Genomic DNA, 14811 nt, shown 5'->3' on the forward strand with positions numbered 1-14811 from the left:
TGAGCTGCAGAGGTATTGCTCTGAGTATAACCCAATGGATATTTTAACCCTGATCCTGAAACTCCTTTTGAAAAGAACATTGTTTGTTATGAGTGATGTGGAGCCTGGGAGTATCTTTAATTGACTTGGTGGGTTACAGAGAGGGTTTTTTTGGCCTAAAAGAAACAGGTTTATTTTCAAGGGAATTCATTGGTACCTCTGTCTTTTACATGCCAGAAACCATGTTCAATGGACTTCAAGCCAAGTATGTCAGTAATGGTTTGCGATGAAGCCTGGCCTCAAGGTAGTCCATGAAGCTCTACAAAACCTTGAACAGCCTCTGTCTGAAAAGGGAATTCAGCGACTACATCAGGAATACTAATGGGATACACGCTTTTTTACACCTGCAATGAATCAGAACAGAATAGCTCTTCAATGAACCCTTGCGTTGCTGTGTCTGCATGGAGTGTAAGTGGTTTCACCTCTTCTCATCCTCTCTTATGTTGTAGAGCCATATATATCCAGACTAATGGCCAATAAACTTGTTTGCTGAATTATATTCCAGTAATTTGTTAAAGATAATCAAGGTTGCTCAGATTGTACAGAGGAGGTAGTGTTAGAATAAAGAGAATAATGGTATAATGGTTTAGATTCTTAATAGATAACTGACCAGAAGCTAACTCATCATTTAGGGGAATAAAATCCAGAGCAGTGCTGCATTTATCTAGGCATGTGCAGTGAGCCCCAATGGCTGTGCTGCCTTTGAAGTGCAACGATAGCCAGTTGGATAAACACACATTGAATGTCAATGCCATTCTGAGACTTGTGGGGAATGTCAGCAAAATACTCTGTGTGGGATTGTAATCTTAGACTTTTCCTTGTAAATATTTGAGGCCATGTGAAGTTGTCACACTTGATGGTCTGAAATACTCATATGGTACAAACACACACCCCCGCACGCGCACACGCGCACACACACACACACACACACACACACACACACACACACACACACACACTCACTCACTAAGCCCAGCCTCAATCCCATGTGCTATGAAATAAAAGAGTTTTCCAAGCCATGCAATTGCTCAGCAGTGGCTACAGAGAAGGAAGCAATGACTGGTGAGTCACTCTCCCCCTCAGAGATGCTTTTATTCCATGCTGCTAAACTAATGTGATCAGCACATGAACTCAGCTGAGTCCACCGCATGTCCACTAAATGTGCAAGTCTTCCATAGATCAAGAAGTGCCTTGGGGCTCAGGTCGCTGTCGTAAAAGGCAACCATGTCGCAACAGCGCATTTCTGTTGGCAGGAGTTGGTTCATGCACAAAGGACAGTGGCTGAAAGGGCATGCTCTAGTTCACAAGTTCACAAGACCCAGGACAAATGCCTCAGATGGATAGTGATGATTTATGGTATTTGCAGGACTGCACACACATATATAAATTAAGTTCAGTAAATAAACAAATAAATAAATAATCCTCCTTAAAATTACATTTGTAATGTATGTGAATTCAGTAAATGTATGCAGACTCAATAAGGTCATTGTGAGTCTTTAGCCCACAAAACTGAATTAGCTATTTATTATGAAGTGGAGTGAAGTGGAGCTGAGTGGAGTAGGCGGAGTGATACACAGAAGATGAATCAGACATGAAAGCATTTCAATGAAAACAAAATATTGATGACTGCATTCACGGATCTGTTACAGAAGGCTTTAATTGTATTAAATTAAAGTTTTTAAATGTAAGCTACTTAAAAACTGTGAATGCAGTGTTTCTGTCAGAAGTACAACTTACACTTGGAATGGCTAAATAATTATTTATATGCCTACTCACTTTTTACAAATAATTTTGTGAATATCTCATTTAAGTGTTGACACTCAAACCCTTTGTAACTTGGGAGTCATCATGCAGATTTCACAAATAGTCAGTAATTTGTTAGATATAAGTGTAATAAATTTAATTTAATGCTAGATATCTAGGAGCAGCAATCACGGAAATGAGATTTAAGTGAAACTGTTACTACGCTTCATGCTGAGAGCTCAGCTACAGGTTTATAGGCTACCAGCCCAAAATAAACCTGTGAAGCATCTCATAGTTAATTAGAAAATTGGATAGCATGTCATACCTTCACTTCAAAGAGGTTAACTGTCACTAGATTTCAAAGTGAGATGTCTCTCAGCCATTTTATGATAAATAATGCCTACCAGCTCTGTCATTAATTGTCTGTAATCTTTTGTACAACCTAGTTGCAGCATTCAGAACAGGAAATGCAATGGCATCATTAACACAACAGCCACTTTAAATAACCCCCGGTTGAATTTTCTCATGAAATCTCATAAAAAGCTGAGGGAGTTTTTTTTTTTTTTTTTTAAGTCTCATTAAAAATCTTGCCAAAATATTCTTTAATGGCAGAGAATATTTACAACATTTATATACTGCAGCTTTTCCAGCTGTGCTGTCCAACAGCTTTGGAAGAATTTCATGGTTTCTGATGTGACTCCAGTTTTAGGTGACAATAAAAATAGAGAGACTCAGTAAAACTAATGAGCGAACAGACCATTCTTGTTCAGCAGAGTCCCTGCAAATTTGAAGCCAGAAAGGAATGTGAGCATCTCTTCATGAATGAAGAATGAGGTTCAGCACATTTAAATTTCTTTGATTAACAGTGTCTGACAGCAGTACAGAGAGATCCATTTTGGCCAGCAGGTTCTAATAAAGGCACCCGTTTTTGTTATTATGCTACTTTTTAAAGGAGATGCCACTTATTTCCACTAAACACCACCCATAAGGAGTAAAACGGGGCAGGAAGTGTATAAGTTATGACAATAAAGAACTTACTGTTTAGAGAAAATGTGTTGCAAAGCATGAGAACAGATCCAGATGTTCTGGCCCTTGTGAATGATCCGTTGGGGAACAGGAGGAATAGGAGCAATGAACTTGTCTGTGTTGTGCAGGAGAGGCGAGCCAAGTCATGGCAATGGAAGTGGACAGCCACCGAATTCCCATCAATCCATGGCAATTCCCCACTGCCAGAGCCGATATGACATTGTCATCTCGAGGCCACAAAGGAGAAGAAATCCATGGCCAGGATCATAGTTCTGCTTTTTCGAGCACGCTGCACTTTTTTGACTGGCACGAAATGATATAGGGTTGGCAAACCGAGGTCTGACGCGAACTAAAATAACGCGGCCAGACAGTCTGGGGGAGACGAGAGGAACGGAAGACAATTCTGTTTGCAAAGAGCAACGAGTGAGGCTTAATGTGGCTTGAAATTTAAAGTCTACTTTTAGGGGTAGTGGCACCCGGAGCCTTCTTCACCTGTACAGCCATGAAATTGAAAGAAAAGGCAGCACTGCAGAGGTAGAGAAGCACACGGGGTGGAAAGAAAATTAGTCCTGAGCATCTCAGTGAAAATATGGAGCTGGTTTAATCATGCAAAGGGAGAAATAAATGGAGATTTTTTAAGATTGATATCTAACTATTGGCCAGTTAATTTGAAATGAATATCTTTGTGAAATGAATATCAGCTTTCAGTATCTCCCTTTAAATGTATACTGGGGCTTAGCTAATGCATTAAAAGGTCTAACAACAAAACTTTGCTTTTCCTTCTGTTGCGTGTCTTCTGAAGGCAGTTGCTTTATCATAACAGACCCCAGAGCAGCCCGAGTGATGAACAGGTCTCCCTATTTCTCCTGCTGCCAGACTCTAGTCCTCCACTTTCTGCTCTCTTAAAGCAGCAATAACCTCAGTCGTAGTGCTCAACTGTGCCGTGTGCAAACCGTTGGGAAGAGAACAGAGCTGACTCCTCTCAGAGGGCCACATGGTTCCTGCAGCAGCAGCTGCCGCCAGGCTGTGGCAGAGAGGCCAGTCCCAGCTTGCCCATAAGACTCTCATTACCGGCACCGTGGTGGCACCATCGCCCTGCCAGCCATGTGCGTTCCTCTCCCCATTCACTTTCACCTCCTCCTCCACCATGCCGAGCTCTCAGCAGATGCCATGTCATCCGTGATGCACTACTCAGCTTCTATGCTCCAGGTCAGAGCTGGGAAACGATGCTGAGGCCTGATGAGCACGGCAAGGCCTTTGAAATGACCGCTGGTTTGGGAGCGTAAACAAGGGTCCCTCAACACAGGATGGCAGTAATTATGTTTGTCATGTCTCTGTGCGCTGTTTAAAACCTCAAATGGGGAAAGCTGCTCCCTTCAGATGACCTCTGACAAACAGGGTTTTTCACTGGCAAGAGGTAATAGTTCTAGACAGCTGTTGCCCCAATCCCTGAGCTCCCTGTAAAGTGACACACACTGACAGTATACATGCGCTACAGGGACTGAATTTACAAAAAAAGAGATTCATTTCTATTATCAAAGGTGGCACCCAAATAAACAGAAATTTATACCAGTTGAATTGTTAAATAATTAATGAGTAATTCAAGTTGGGCTAATTCTTTTGCTACTGCCATCATGCCTGTGCCGTGGGAATGATGCCACACTTTTTTTCTCAGTCTTCTGAGTAGCTGCCAGTTTTCAAAAGAATATGTCTGGAATAGCATGCAATTCAGTAGAAAATAACTAACAATACTATTATAACAAGGAATGTTGTATCATTTGAAACTGATTCAATTTTTTAAGCAGCAGTGAATAAATCAAAAGTAAGCAGAATGAGCACAGGAGAAATGTGTGGCATGGAAATTTGCATGTGTGTGTTGTGTGTATATGAGAGAGCAGAACAAGAGAGTATTGATGCATTAATGAGCATTTACTGGTTTACATTTTGATATTAAATAAACATACAGCCAGACCAAAAATCAGGTGTGTCATAGTACATCAATTACATCAAGACCAGAAAATAACGCAAAAAGTGAAAATATTTTTTGTAAGAATCATGCAGATACTTCTGCCTAGAATAATTCAATCCTGAGTAAATATAGTAACCTGAAAAACTCCCAGAGTTGCTCTGCCTTGTTGCAGGATGTTGTGGACGAGCTTCAGATGAATGGTGTCACTAGAAGGAAGACTCTCCTGATTGAAGCAGAGGGGTTGCTGGGCAGCTCGCACGCTTGTCGACTGGTTGTCATTACTCTGCAGTGCCTGCAACCTTGGCATCTGGGTACTTTCACCAAGACACACACAGAATAATGGGAAACTGGAATGACAGGGCAGACAAAACTGAGACGACTAGAGCAGAGGCATGCCATGGCACAATATGCTGAAATCACAGGGGATGAAGAAGTTTGAATGGAATCCTACATAAGAATGGACGGTCATCTGTAATGCACACATGGATAGTGTTGTGTGTGTTTTTGTGTGGGAGAAACATGGCATGGGAGGAGGAGGAAGCCTTGTTTTTGTTTTGTTGCATTTTTTTATTATTATTATTATTATTTTATTGTATTTTTTTGGATGAGGGGGTGGGATGGCAGATGGTTGAGTCACTTAAGTCCCACACATTTGCTTTTTCACACAGTGAGGGTGGCTTGAACTGTCACTGCTGTAACAGCCCACAGAGGGAAGAGAGCAAAATCAATATTTGCTCACAGCATCCAAACACTTTCAGCTGAACTCCGAGACTGCTTAAAAAAATGGAGGCATCCGTCTTCAGTGATGAATGAGCCCTTGGTCATGCCATTCAGGTGCCCCAGAGTCTTTAATCTCATGGCAATATACTGTGTAAACACTTTGTAAGTTGCATTTAAGCACAATGTCACCTCTTTAATTTCATTTTAAGTCTTTGGTAGCATACAAAGTTACAACTATACAGTGTACTTAAATATGAGTGTGACTCAGTTTCCAGGTTTTAAAAGATTGGGGTAATCCTTTGCGTCAATCAGACATCTATTACACATTCATTTTATTGAAAACCATTTCATAAATTGGATATACAAAATAGGATTTGGATATTGTCTCAAACTCAGATGAAGTTCCAATGACACCCGGGCTATGAATTTGTTGTCTCTTGTGTGGCACTTTAACCATTGTGCGGATGGTGTCTGTGGGACACTGCATCCCAGATAGTGGCTTATATACCATATGTAATGAGGGTATTCCTTATGCAATATAGTATCTAGCTTGTTCAAGGGCTTATCATGTGACAGCCAGCATCCAAGCAGCCCCTGTAATGTGGGAAAAAGACGAAGACGGCAGATGCCACAAGCATGGCTGCTCAAAAAGCCGGATAAAAAAGCCATATTCCTCAGAGAACTGGAGTTATGACGATGTGGTTTCTGATGCCGGGAGGCTGTCTGAAATTGCACGATAAACCTCAGGGCTGCGTCCATTCACATCGATGAGCACCGGTGACCTTTTGTTCATATACTGCAATGATTGCAAAATCTTTGGAAAAGTCAGGACGTACCTGTGCTGACAAAAGAGGCCCATTTCCCTGATTCAGTCCCTTTGTTGTTGTAATTGTTTGCTCGAAGGCTGATCGGAGACAGCAGCTTGAATGAATCAGTCCCAGGGCTGCTGGCAAGATGACCAATGTTGTTCCATTTTTAACAATCAAGTAGAGGAATAAAAACAACAGCATAAAAGGTTAATGTATTCCAGTTTCTTTCAATATGCAAATCACTACATTTTAAAGAGGGGGAAAAAACTTGCTCAACTATGAGCCCGTATCTATATTAATTTTCAATATACAGGTATTCATACAGAAAATGATGTCTTCTCACGCACATGTAATATGTCAAAATCCAAAGGAGGTGCATGCGTTTATAACACATGAGTGATATCACACATATTTCATTTTATATCACTGTGGAAAATGTCTGTGAAGTGCCTGACAAGGTTTGATTGATGGCTTCTGTGTAAAATCCTGCCATTATCTCAAGGCACTAATAATCCAGTATGTGGAGAGAGGCAGCATGTGCTTCAAGGAGTCTGAACAAAGAGGCTCTTAACACTCAATGCACTCAGTGCTTCAAACAACTGCAAGTTTCACAGGAACAACACTACTATGCATGCAGGGATATTTGTGTACAGCATAACTCTTCTGTATGTTAAGAGTTAGAAACAAAAAAATAAATCCCATTTGATAGAGTTTTGTTGTTGTTTTTCATTTAAAATAAAAAAAATTATTTCCACTACCATTCAAACATGAAAGTAGCGCAAGCGCAAGCAAGAGCGCTCGTTTTTGTCAGTGGAAATCTGAAAGCTTCAGCACTAAATCCTCAGAGTATCTGCAACAATTTTGGCTGACGCAAACCACCGATCAAGCATTTGCAAAGTAAACACATTGTGGTATATGGTAAGGTCCTTACCACACAGCTGTTGTGAAAGAATTCCCTGAGCCACAAAAGTGGAATATATTACTGTTCCATATCAAAACAACAACAATAACAACAACGAATGACAAAACATGTCTCTGTTCCATTTCATGGTAAAAAAGCACATTATACAACTGGGATTTGAACCTAAAGCAGGGTATCACCTCTGCAGCACTATGCGCAAACTGGGTCAGGGGCTGTCTTCCTTGAGGTGCAACAAAATGTTTTACTAAACAGGTTGCATGAACATGTCTGAAAAGATGACCTGGTTCTTGACTGCATGATAATTTCAGCAATATGACAGACTTGTCAGTACAAATATGAATTCACAGGATTGAGGATAATCATATTAGCAGGGTGACATTTGGCTATTCACAAGCTCGAGATTCTGAATAACCTTTAGAGAAACATATGGCTTAGTGGTGAATACTTGTAGTGAATTGTGGCGTGGAGAAAGCATGTATCTCCATCACAATGAGCCCTGTGGACCACAGGTGGGCCATAAAGCACCACTGCAAATTTGCTACTTTGAAAAAGTTAATTTGTTCCCTGGTAGTTTTTGTTAATCCAACCTCAATTCTTTCTTGAGTCCATGCCGCCATTCCATGGTGTGCATATTTATCATTTAGAGTTGTCTGGGAGTCACCTGACCAGATACAAAACCCTTCAACAAAAGATGTAGGTGTATAGGTAAGAGATTATGTTTACCTGACATTTTTATCCAAAGCAATTTAGAATTATGACTGAGTATACCTTAAGCATTTAAGGGCCTTGTTCAGGGACCCAACAGTGGCAAGGCTTGAACCAGCAACCTTCTGGTTGTAAGTCAAGTACCTGAACCACTGAGGTGCCAATGCCCTAGTACCGTCTGTCTTCGTCTTTTATTTTAATAGGATGTGAAAGCATTCTAAACTGATGGGCACATCACTTTATTTTCCATTTTTTGTATATCTTAATCTTTGTGATATAGTGATACTACAATACTGCTGTACTGCTGTACTTCTTATATTACTCTTCTTATGGTTTATTCATAGGGTTGCAAAGATAGTAACCTAGGTTACAATAAGCACTGAATTGTTCATTCATTTATATGAATAGGAAACATTAGACAGTGGTTAATTTTTTTTAAGTGTTTGCTTCAATAATACATTGCCATATCCGCTTCTTCTTAGACACCTGTTTCAATCACTTTAAATCCATGCCAATCTTTCCCTTCTCTCTGGCAGAGTTATTTATATGCAACAAAAGAGAGATTATGACTCCTCTCGTTATTTGGCAAGACAGCTGGTATTTTCCTGAGAGTCTTCTGATCAGGGCCAGGTTGGCATCAGAGTACCAGGATCTCAGAAGGCTGAACAGGCGCAGCTGGCAGGCCATCTCCCAAATGGAAGAGCACATGAATTATTTGATTACTTACTGCTGATGGCCACATGGGAGCCATTTCATTAATTCATACTTTGCCTCCTCACGCAGCACAGTGAATATACTACTTCAGCATAACTATGACGCTGACAGTGACTCTGCAGGCATTCTTACAGCCCGGTGAACTAATATGTAAGTATAGAATATGTACATTAACTTACTGTGGGTCAGTTAAGCACAGACTGCTGCCTTGCTGTGAGCTATAACTGCCAGACAGGTGACGAAGAGCTAGGACCATGGGGGTGAATCTGGCCATGTCCATAACTGTGATTAAGGAATGGTACTATTGCTGCTGTACCTCTAATATGAAAACAGTTCTGCAGATTCTTTTTTATCCGATGTACTGAAGAAACCTCATGTATTGTGCTGTGGAATCCAGATTCAGAGATCCACATCATACCACACACATGCTTTGAGTAATTATAGAGAAGATTAATGTGACTTAACTGAAAAAAAAAAAACCCTTCAAATGAAATGAACCACTTCAGGCATGACCCTCCCCATGTCTGTGTAACATTTGTTTGACATGGATCTATTGTGGAAGAGTGGACCGGCGCAGTGTATTCAAAGCCTGGCAGGCTTTAATGAGTTTTCTCTCTGCCACTTGCTTCAGTTCATCACGATGATTCCGTGTGATTCCTGCTCACGGGCCAGTCAGCCCAGCGATTACCCACCTTCACCACAGGTGTTGCTTCCTGATTTGCTGTCGCTAAACTGATTAGGAGACTGAGGGAGATGTCTGATAGCGGGGTAATTGAAAATTAATGATCAGACATCATCGCTGAGCACAATAGTTGTACCAGGGGGGTGGGGGGCGCTGATGGTGTGGAGAGCGGGGTTTCCACAAGGGCTCAGTCACTGAGGACATGTTGGGGAGGCATGCAGCATCAAACCTGTGAATTGCTCATGACTTTAGATGTGCACTGTGTGGGCCTGGAGTTGTAGGCCTAGCTTTCAACAGAGTAATGCTGTTGTACACTACTTCAGGTGAAGTAGTGTCATCTTCTCTATGTGAGCATATTAAATTGCTCTACTTGATCCCACTATGGTAGGTCACTTATAACAGTTCTTTCCTTCTGTATAAGGGACCCTCTCCTCAGCTTTTTGTATGAAGAGCATCAGTGTAATGGAATGGTAATTTACTCACTTTACACACTTCTTATTTCAGGTTGACTTTATTACTTTGCATTTCCAGTGTAATCATATGATATCTAAAATAACATCTAACTGTTTAGTGCATTACAGTGGCAGTCTAGTTAGGCACCACCACAGGCAGTCAGGAGAAATAAGAGTCTTCGAGAAAGGTCACATTGTCATGAACAAAAGGAACAAAGTATCTCTCTCTCACTTCCCTTAGGACAAATTATATACAAGTAAAGCATGGTAGATTCAAATGATTTGCATTCTTCTTAAAGCTTAGTAACATTGAATGGCCAAGTACAAGGTAAAATTATATGTGTGTGTGTGTGTGTGTGTGTGTGTGTGTGTGCACACTCACCAATGCAATTAGGCATGTAGACATGGTCAAGATCTGCTGAAGTTCAACCTGAGAATGGGGAATGGGCATTAGAATGGCAAAGAAAGATGATTTAAGTAACTTTGAACGTACCATGGTTGTTGGTGTTAGATTGGCTGATCTGAATATTTTAGAAACTGCTGATGTACTCAGATTTTCATGCACAACTATCTCTAGGGTTTATAGAGAATGACCCAAAAAACAGAAAATATCCAGTGAGCAGCAGTTCTCTGTGTGAAAATGCTTTGTTGATGCCAAAGGTCAGAGAAGAATGGCCAGACTGAATTTAGCTGATAGAAAGGCAACAGTAACTCAAATAACCACCCATTATAACTGAGGTATGCAGCAGAGCATCCATGAATGTGCAACACATCGAACCACAGCAGCAGAAGACCACACCACGTGCCAATCCTGTCAGCTAAGAACAGGCAACGGAGACTACAATTTGCACAGGCTCACCAAAATTGGATGATAGAAGATTGGAAAAACGTTGCCTGATCTGATGAGTCTCGATTTCTGCAGCGACATTTGGATGGTAGGGTCAGAATAAGAAGTAAACAACATAAAAGCAGCCAGGAACCATCCTGCTTTGTATCAACAGTCCAGGCTGATGTTAGTGATGTAATGGTGTTGGGGATATTTTCTTGGCACACTTCAGCCCTGTTAATACCAACTGAGCATCATTTAAATGCCAAAGCCATTTAACTGCTAGCCATGTTATTGTTGCTAACCGTATCCATGCCTTTATGCCTATACTGTATCCATCTTGTGATGGTTACTTCCAGCAAGATAATGCTCCATGTCACAGTTGTTGGTATGGCAGCATTATGAAGAAACTCCAAAAACTTTAGAACCCCATGGAATAAATATTATGTTTTTAATATCTACAATACTGCGTGTGTGTGTGTGTGTATTATACACACATATACATATAAATTTGAATACGATTCCAGGTGAGAAACTGCACAGTGTACTCTAGTAAGAGTGGAACAATTCAACATTTTAGTGAAGTACTCACGGTTTCCAAAGAAACAGGATATTTCAGACAGATGAAGGACCTCTGGAAACCTTATGTGTATATATACCTCTTAAGATGTTTAGAAGATTCCAGAAGTGTTTTTTTAATTGGTCTTGATAGTCAAGAAGAGGTTGTTAAATTCCATCAAATTGACAAAACTGAACAACACCATTTCAGAATAAATCTGAGCTTCTATATTTTATCAGGTATATATTAGTTCATGAAGCCATAACTTAGAGGCTGAACCCCTCCCCACCTCCCCAATTAAGCTATAAGCCAAAAGAATAATTAAAGCATACATTTATCACTTTCAAAAGAACCTCAGTTAGGTCATCCCAGCAGGCCTGCAGCTTCAGTCAGAAGTATAGGGTAGAGATGTTTCCATTGAGTGACATTTAAAAATGATTTTGTGTTTTTTTAACAGAACATCTCTAGGCTATTTGTTACATTGGAGGCATGTTGCTGTTTTTTCCAGACCTTCAGTTTGATGACTGGGTGTATTTAGAATAATTGACTGCGTCCGCTACCTGCCCCCTTAAAAAAAAAACTACAAATGGATGCATAGGAGCAGCCTTTCCAAAATGTATTCAGAAATTGCAAATCCACCAGTTTAGTTGTGCATCTATGTACATCTATTTTATGAATATTTATACCATGAGAATTATTTATGCCATGAGAATTTAGTTTGTGTAATATTATTTCCTGGTTGGCTGGCACTCTTTCATGTTTAAGTGCCACTTCTTGTGTGGTGTAAAATGTTATTTATTGCTGTAAACTTTCCTAATCAAGGCATTCCATGTCTTGAAACCATTGCTGTAAGCTGTGAAGTAAATGTGCAGTTTTCACTGCTCAGATTTTAAGAAATGGAAACATTTTGAAAAGCCATCCTTGAGTTTGTATTATATGAGAATAGTGTGTTCTGTCTGAAGATCCTCGGTGTAGCAGTCAGTAAACCAAACATTTTGTAAATATCATCTATATTGAATAGACGGCAATTTTCCGATATGGTATATTTCATGGTTCCAGTGGTGACCAGAATGAGTTTGAATGCTGGTGAGATAAGGGAGAATGATGAGATGGTCCTTGTGTGGAATTGTGTGGAATATCAGTCACTGTAACAGTACAGTTGATTTCAGAAGCAAATAAGTCACACATAACCTTGCTGAAAGGAAACTTGGAAGACTTTCTTTGAAGCTGAATTAACATACATACATGTAGGAATATGTTGCACTGCAATGTAAGATGGATTACATACACTTACCAAGTTATAGAGAAAAATACACTAATTCAGTATTGCCAATTCAAAGCCTAAAATCTTCAGATGAACAATGGTCTCCTTTAGAAACTGCATCCCATTTGATTGTACAAGAAGCCAAAGGACCTTGTTTCCCAGTGTCTGCCAGTTACAGTAGGCAGGGTCTGCAACATCTGTGAGTAAAAGACATTAAATAGTGTACACTAAATGGTTTGATTAATTTAAAAAAAAGAAATTTTCTTCTCATTGTGCTTTGCACATTATGAGCTGCTGCAAATCTTTCTAAACAATATGAAATTCATAAAGGGAAGCATGAAAGGGGAAGAGGTGAAAATAAACGGAACAAGTGGCTCTTTTTTCTTTTCTTTTTATTTATTTATGGGGGTTATTTTTATTTTGAATTTGGTAGGGGAATGTACAAGCAGCGAGCATTAAAATACTATTGGTTTTGTGATAGATGAGCACTCTCACCGCTGCTTGACGTGTACACTGGGCATCCTGAAGAGCAGTGTTTTTTGGAGCAGTCGTCCGCTCTCAGGAATTTCGCAAGCAGACGTTTTGGTCTAATGTTGCACAGAGTGAAACTCTCCTCACATGTAGGGCTACAGTGAGGCAGGATTTCATGAAAAATGCAGAGCTACAGTTTATTAATAATGGAAGGAGCACTCACCATCAATTATATATCACAATGTTTTCTCTCTGACATTTCATTTTCTGCAAGCTTTAGAGAATTTATTTATCTTTGCATCTTATTGTAAACAAAATGGCAGTTTGTCCATATATACATTATGATACGCAAAAATTAATATATGACAGCTTAAATGCTCACAAATCATGCATGCTGACCTCGGAACAGAGAAAGCATAGTGCTAACCCCACTTCCTGATATTGCCACTGAAAGCAGCAAATTTGCCAAGGTCAGTCGGGTCAAGTATCGCATTCATGAAAAAACGTGAAAAAACACGGGCTCTATCTTTAAAGCCACCTAACGGCCATTAATGATTTTGTAGGGCGCACTCACATTTATTGCCATATGTTAATTTGGTGGACAGAAAGATGGGTGGAGTGTCACAACAGGGGGTGTAACATTTAAACTTTGTCAGCGCTACGTTAGTTTTAAACCCATGTTTAATTTCTCACCACGGGATTTATGAACAGCTTTCATGAACAACTAAACTATATTTCATGAACAACTAAACTATATTTCCAAATACTAACAAAACACAACTGATTAGATTTTTTTTGTAAGGGAAAACAATTCAGTTGAGACTATTATATGTGAATTAGAGAGCTGTCAGGTCATTACGTACAGAAAATGATGTAATAACTAATTTAAATTAGTCATATAACAAATCTGATCACAGTGAACAACTATAATAATAATAGCAATTATTTTATTATAATTGCTTGTATAAATGTATTATTATAAATTATTATTATCTTTAGTGCCATATATTGTGGCTTGGGAAGTGTGTACAGACAAGTATGTCCATTTCCGTATCTGTGAACATTTTTTTTAGGGCTGCAGTTCCTGCAGTTACGGAATTGTCACTGCACTATATGTCTCTGGCTCACATTCGGCTTTTAAAAGGAATGAGAGGAGTTTGTGTGATCGGAGTTTGGGACGGCACACCTAACCACACGTTCATCGTGTATTCAGGCTGAGGCAACACCTGTGCCGCTCTGTGCCAAATCTGGCGTCTGTGCCGCCAATCATGGAAATAGCAAACATTTTTGGCACGACTACGTGTGCCTGCATCATAGTCTTATACTTTATTTCTGCACTTGAGCTGTCCACAAAAACAGAGTCCCAGGTCTCCAAACAGCCAAAGTGCCCAGAGACTGCATATAGCTACTGATTCTCTCATTCTCCTTCCGCTCTTCCTCTATTTGGCCAGAATGTAAATAAGCTCTTTACAACAGATGCTCCGCTGAGTGTCTTAGAGCTACAAACTCCTTGCTGGCATCACCCTTCTCTCGCCTTCTCCCATACCTTCCTCCTACCCCCTGTCTCTGTGCCTCCCTCTTTGTCAAACACACAAACACACCTGCCACACTCTCACCTGGCAGATGTAAGTGATTCTTTGCAATGGAGTGACATTGCAATGAAGATCCCCTTTCAGTCTTTTCAGTCTACAAAATTTAGTGGCAAAATGCCTTACTCTGGTGTGTTAAAGAAATGTTTTAAAACATTTGGGTCAATTACACAATTCTCCCAAATCCCAGGGTATAGGAAAGTAACACAAGAGGAGAATATTCTCCTTTGATATGTTTAAATTGATTATGTACATAATCATAATCTTTATAAAGATTATTAAGTGAATTCTCCAGTGATGATTATTAGCTTTTGTGGTGGT

Source organism: Electrophorus electricus, chromosome 23 (genome assembly GCF_041902795.1).
Source record: "Electrophorus electricus isolate QZ-2024a chromosome 23, ASM4190279v1, whole genome shotgun sequence".
NCBI lineage: Eukaryota > Metazoa > Chordata > Actinopteri > Gymnotiformes > Gymnotidae > Electrophorus > Electrophorus electricus.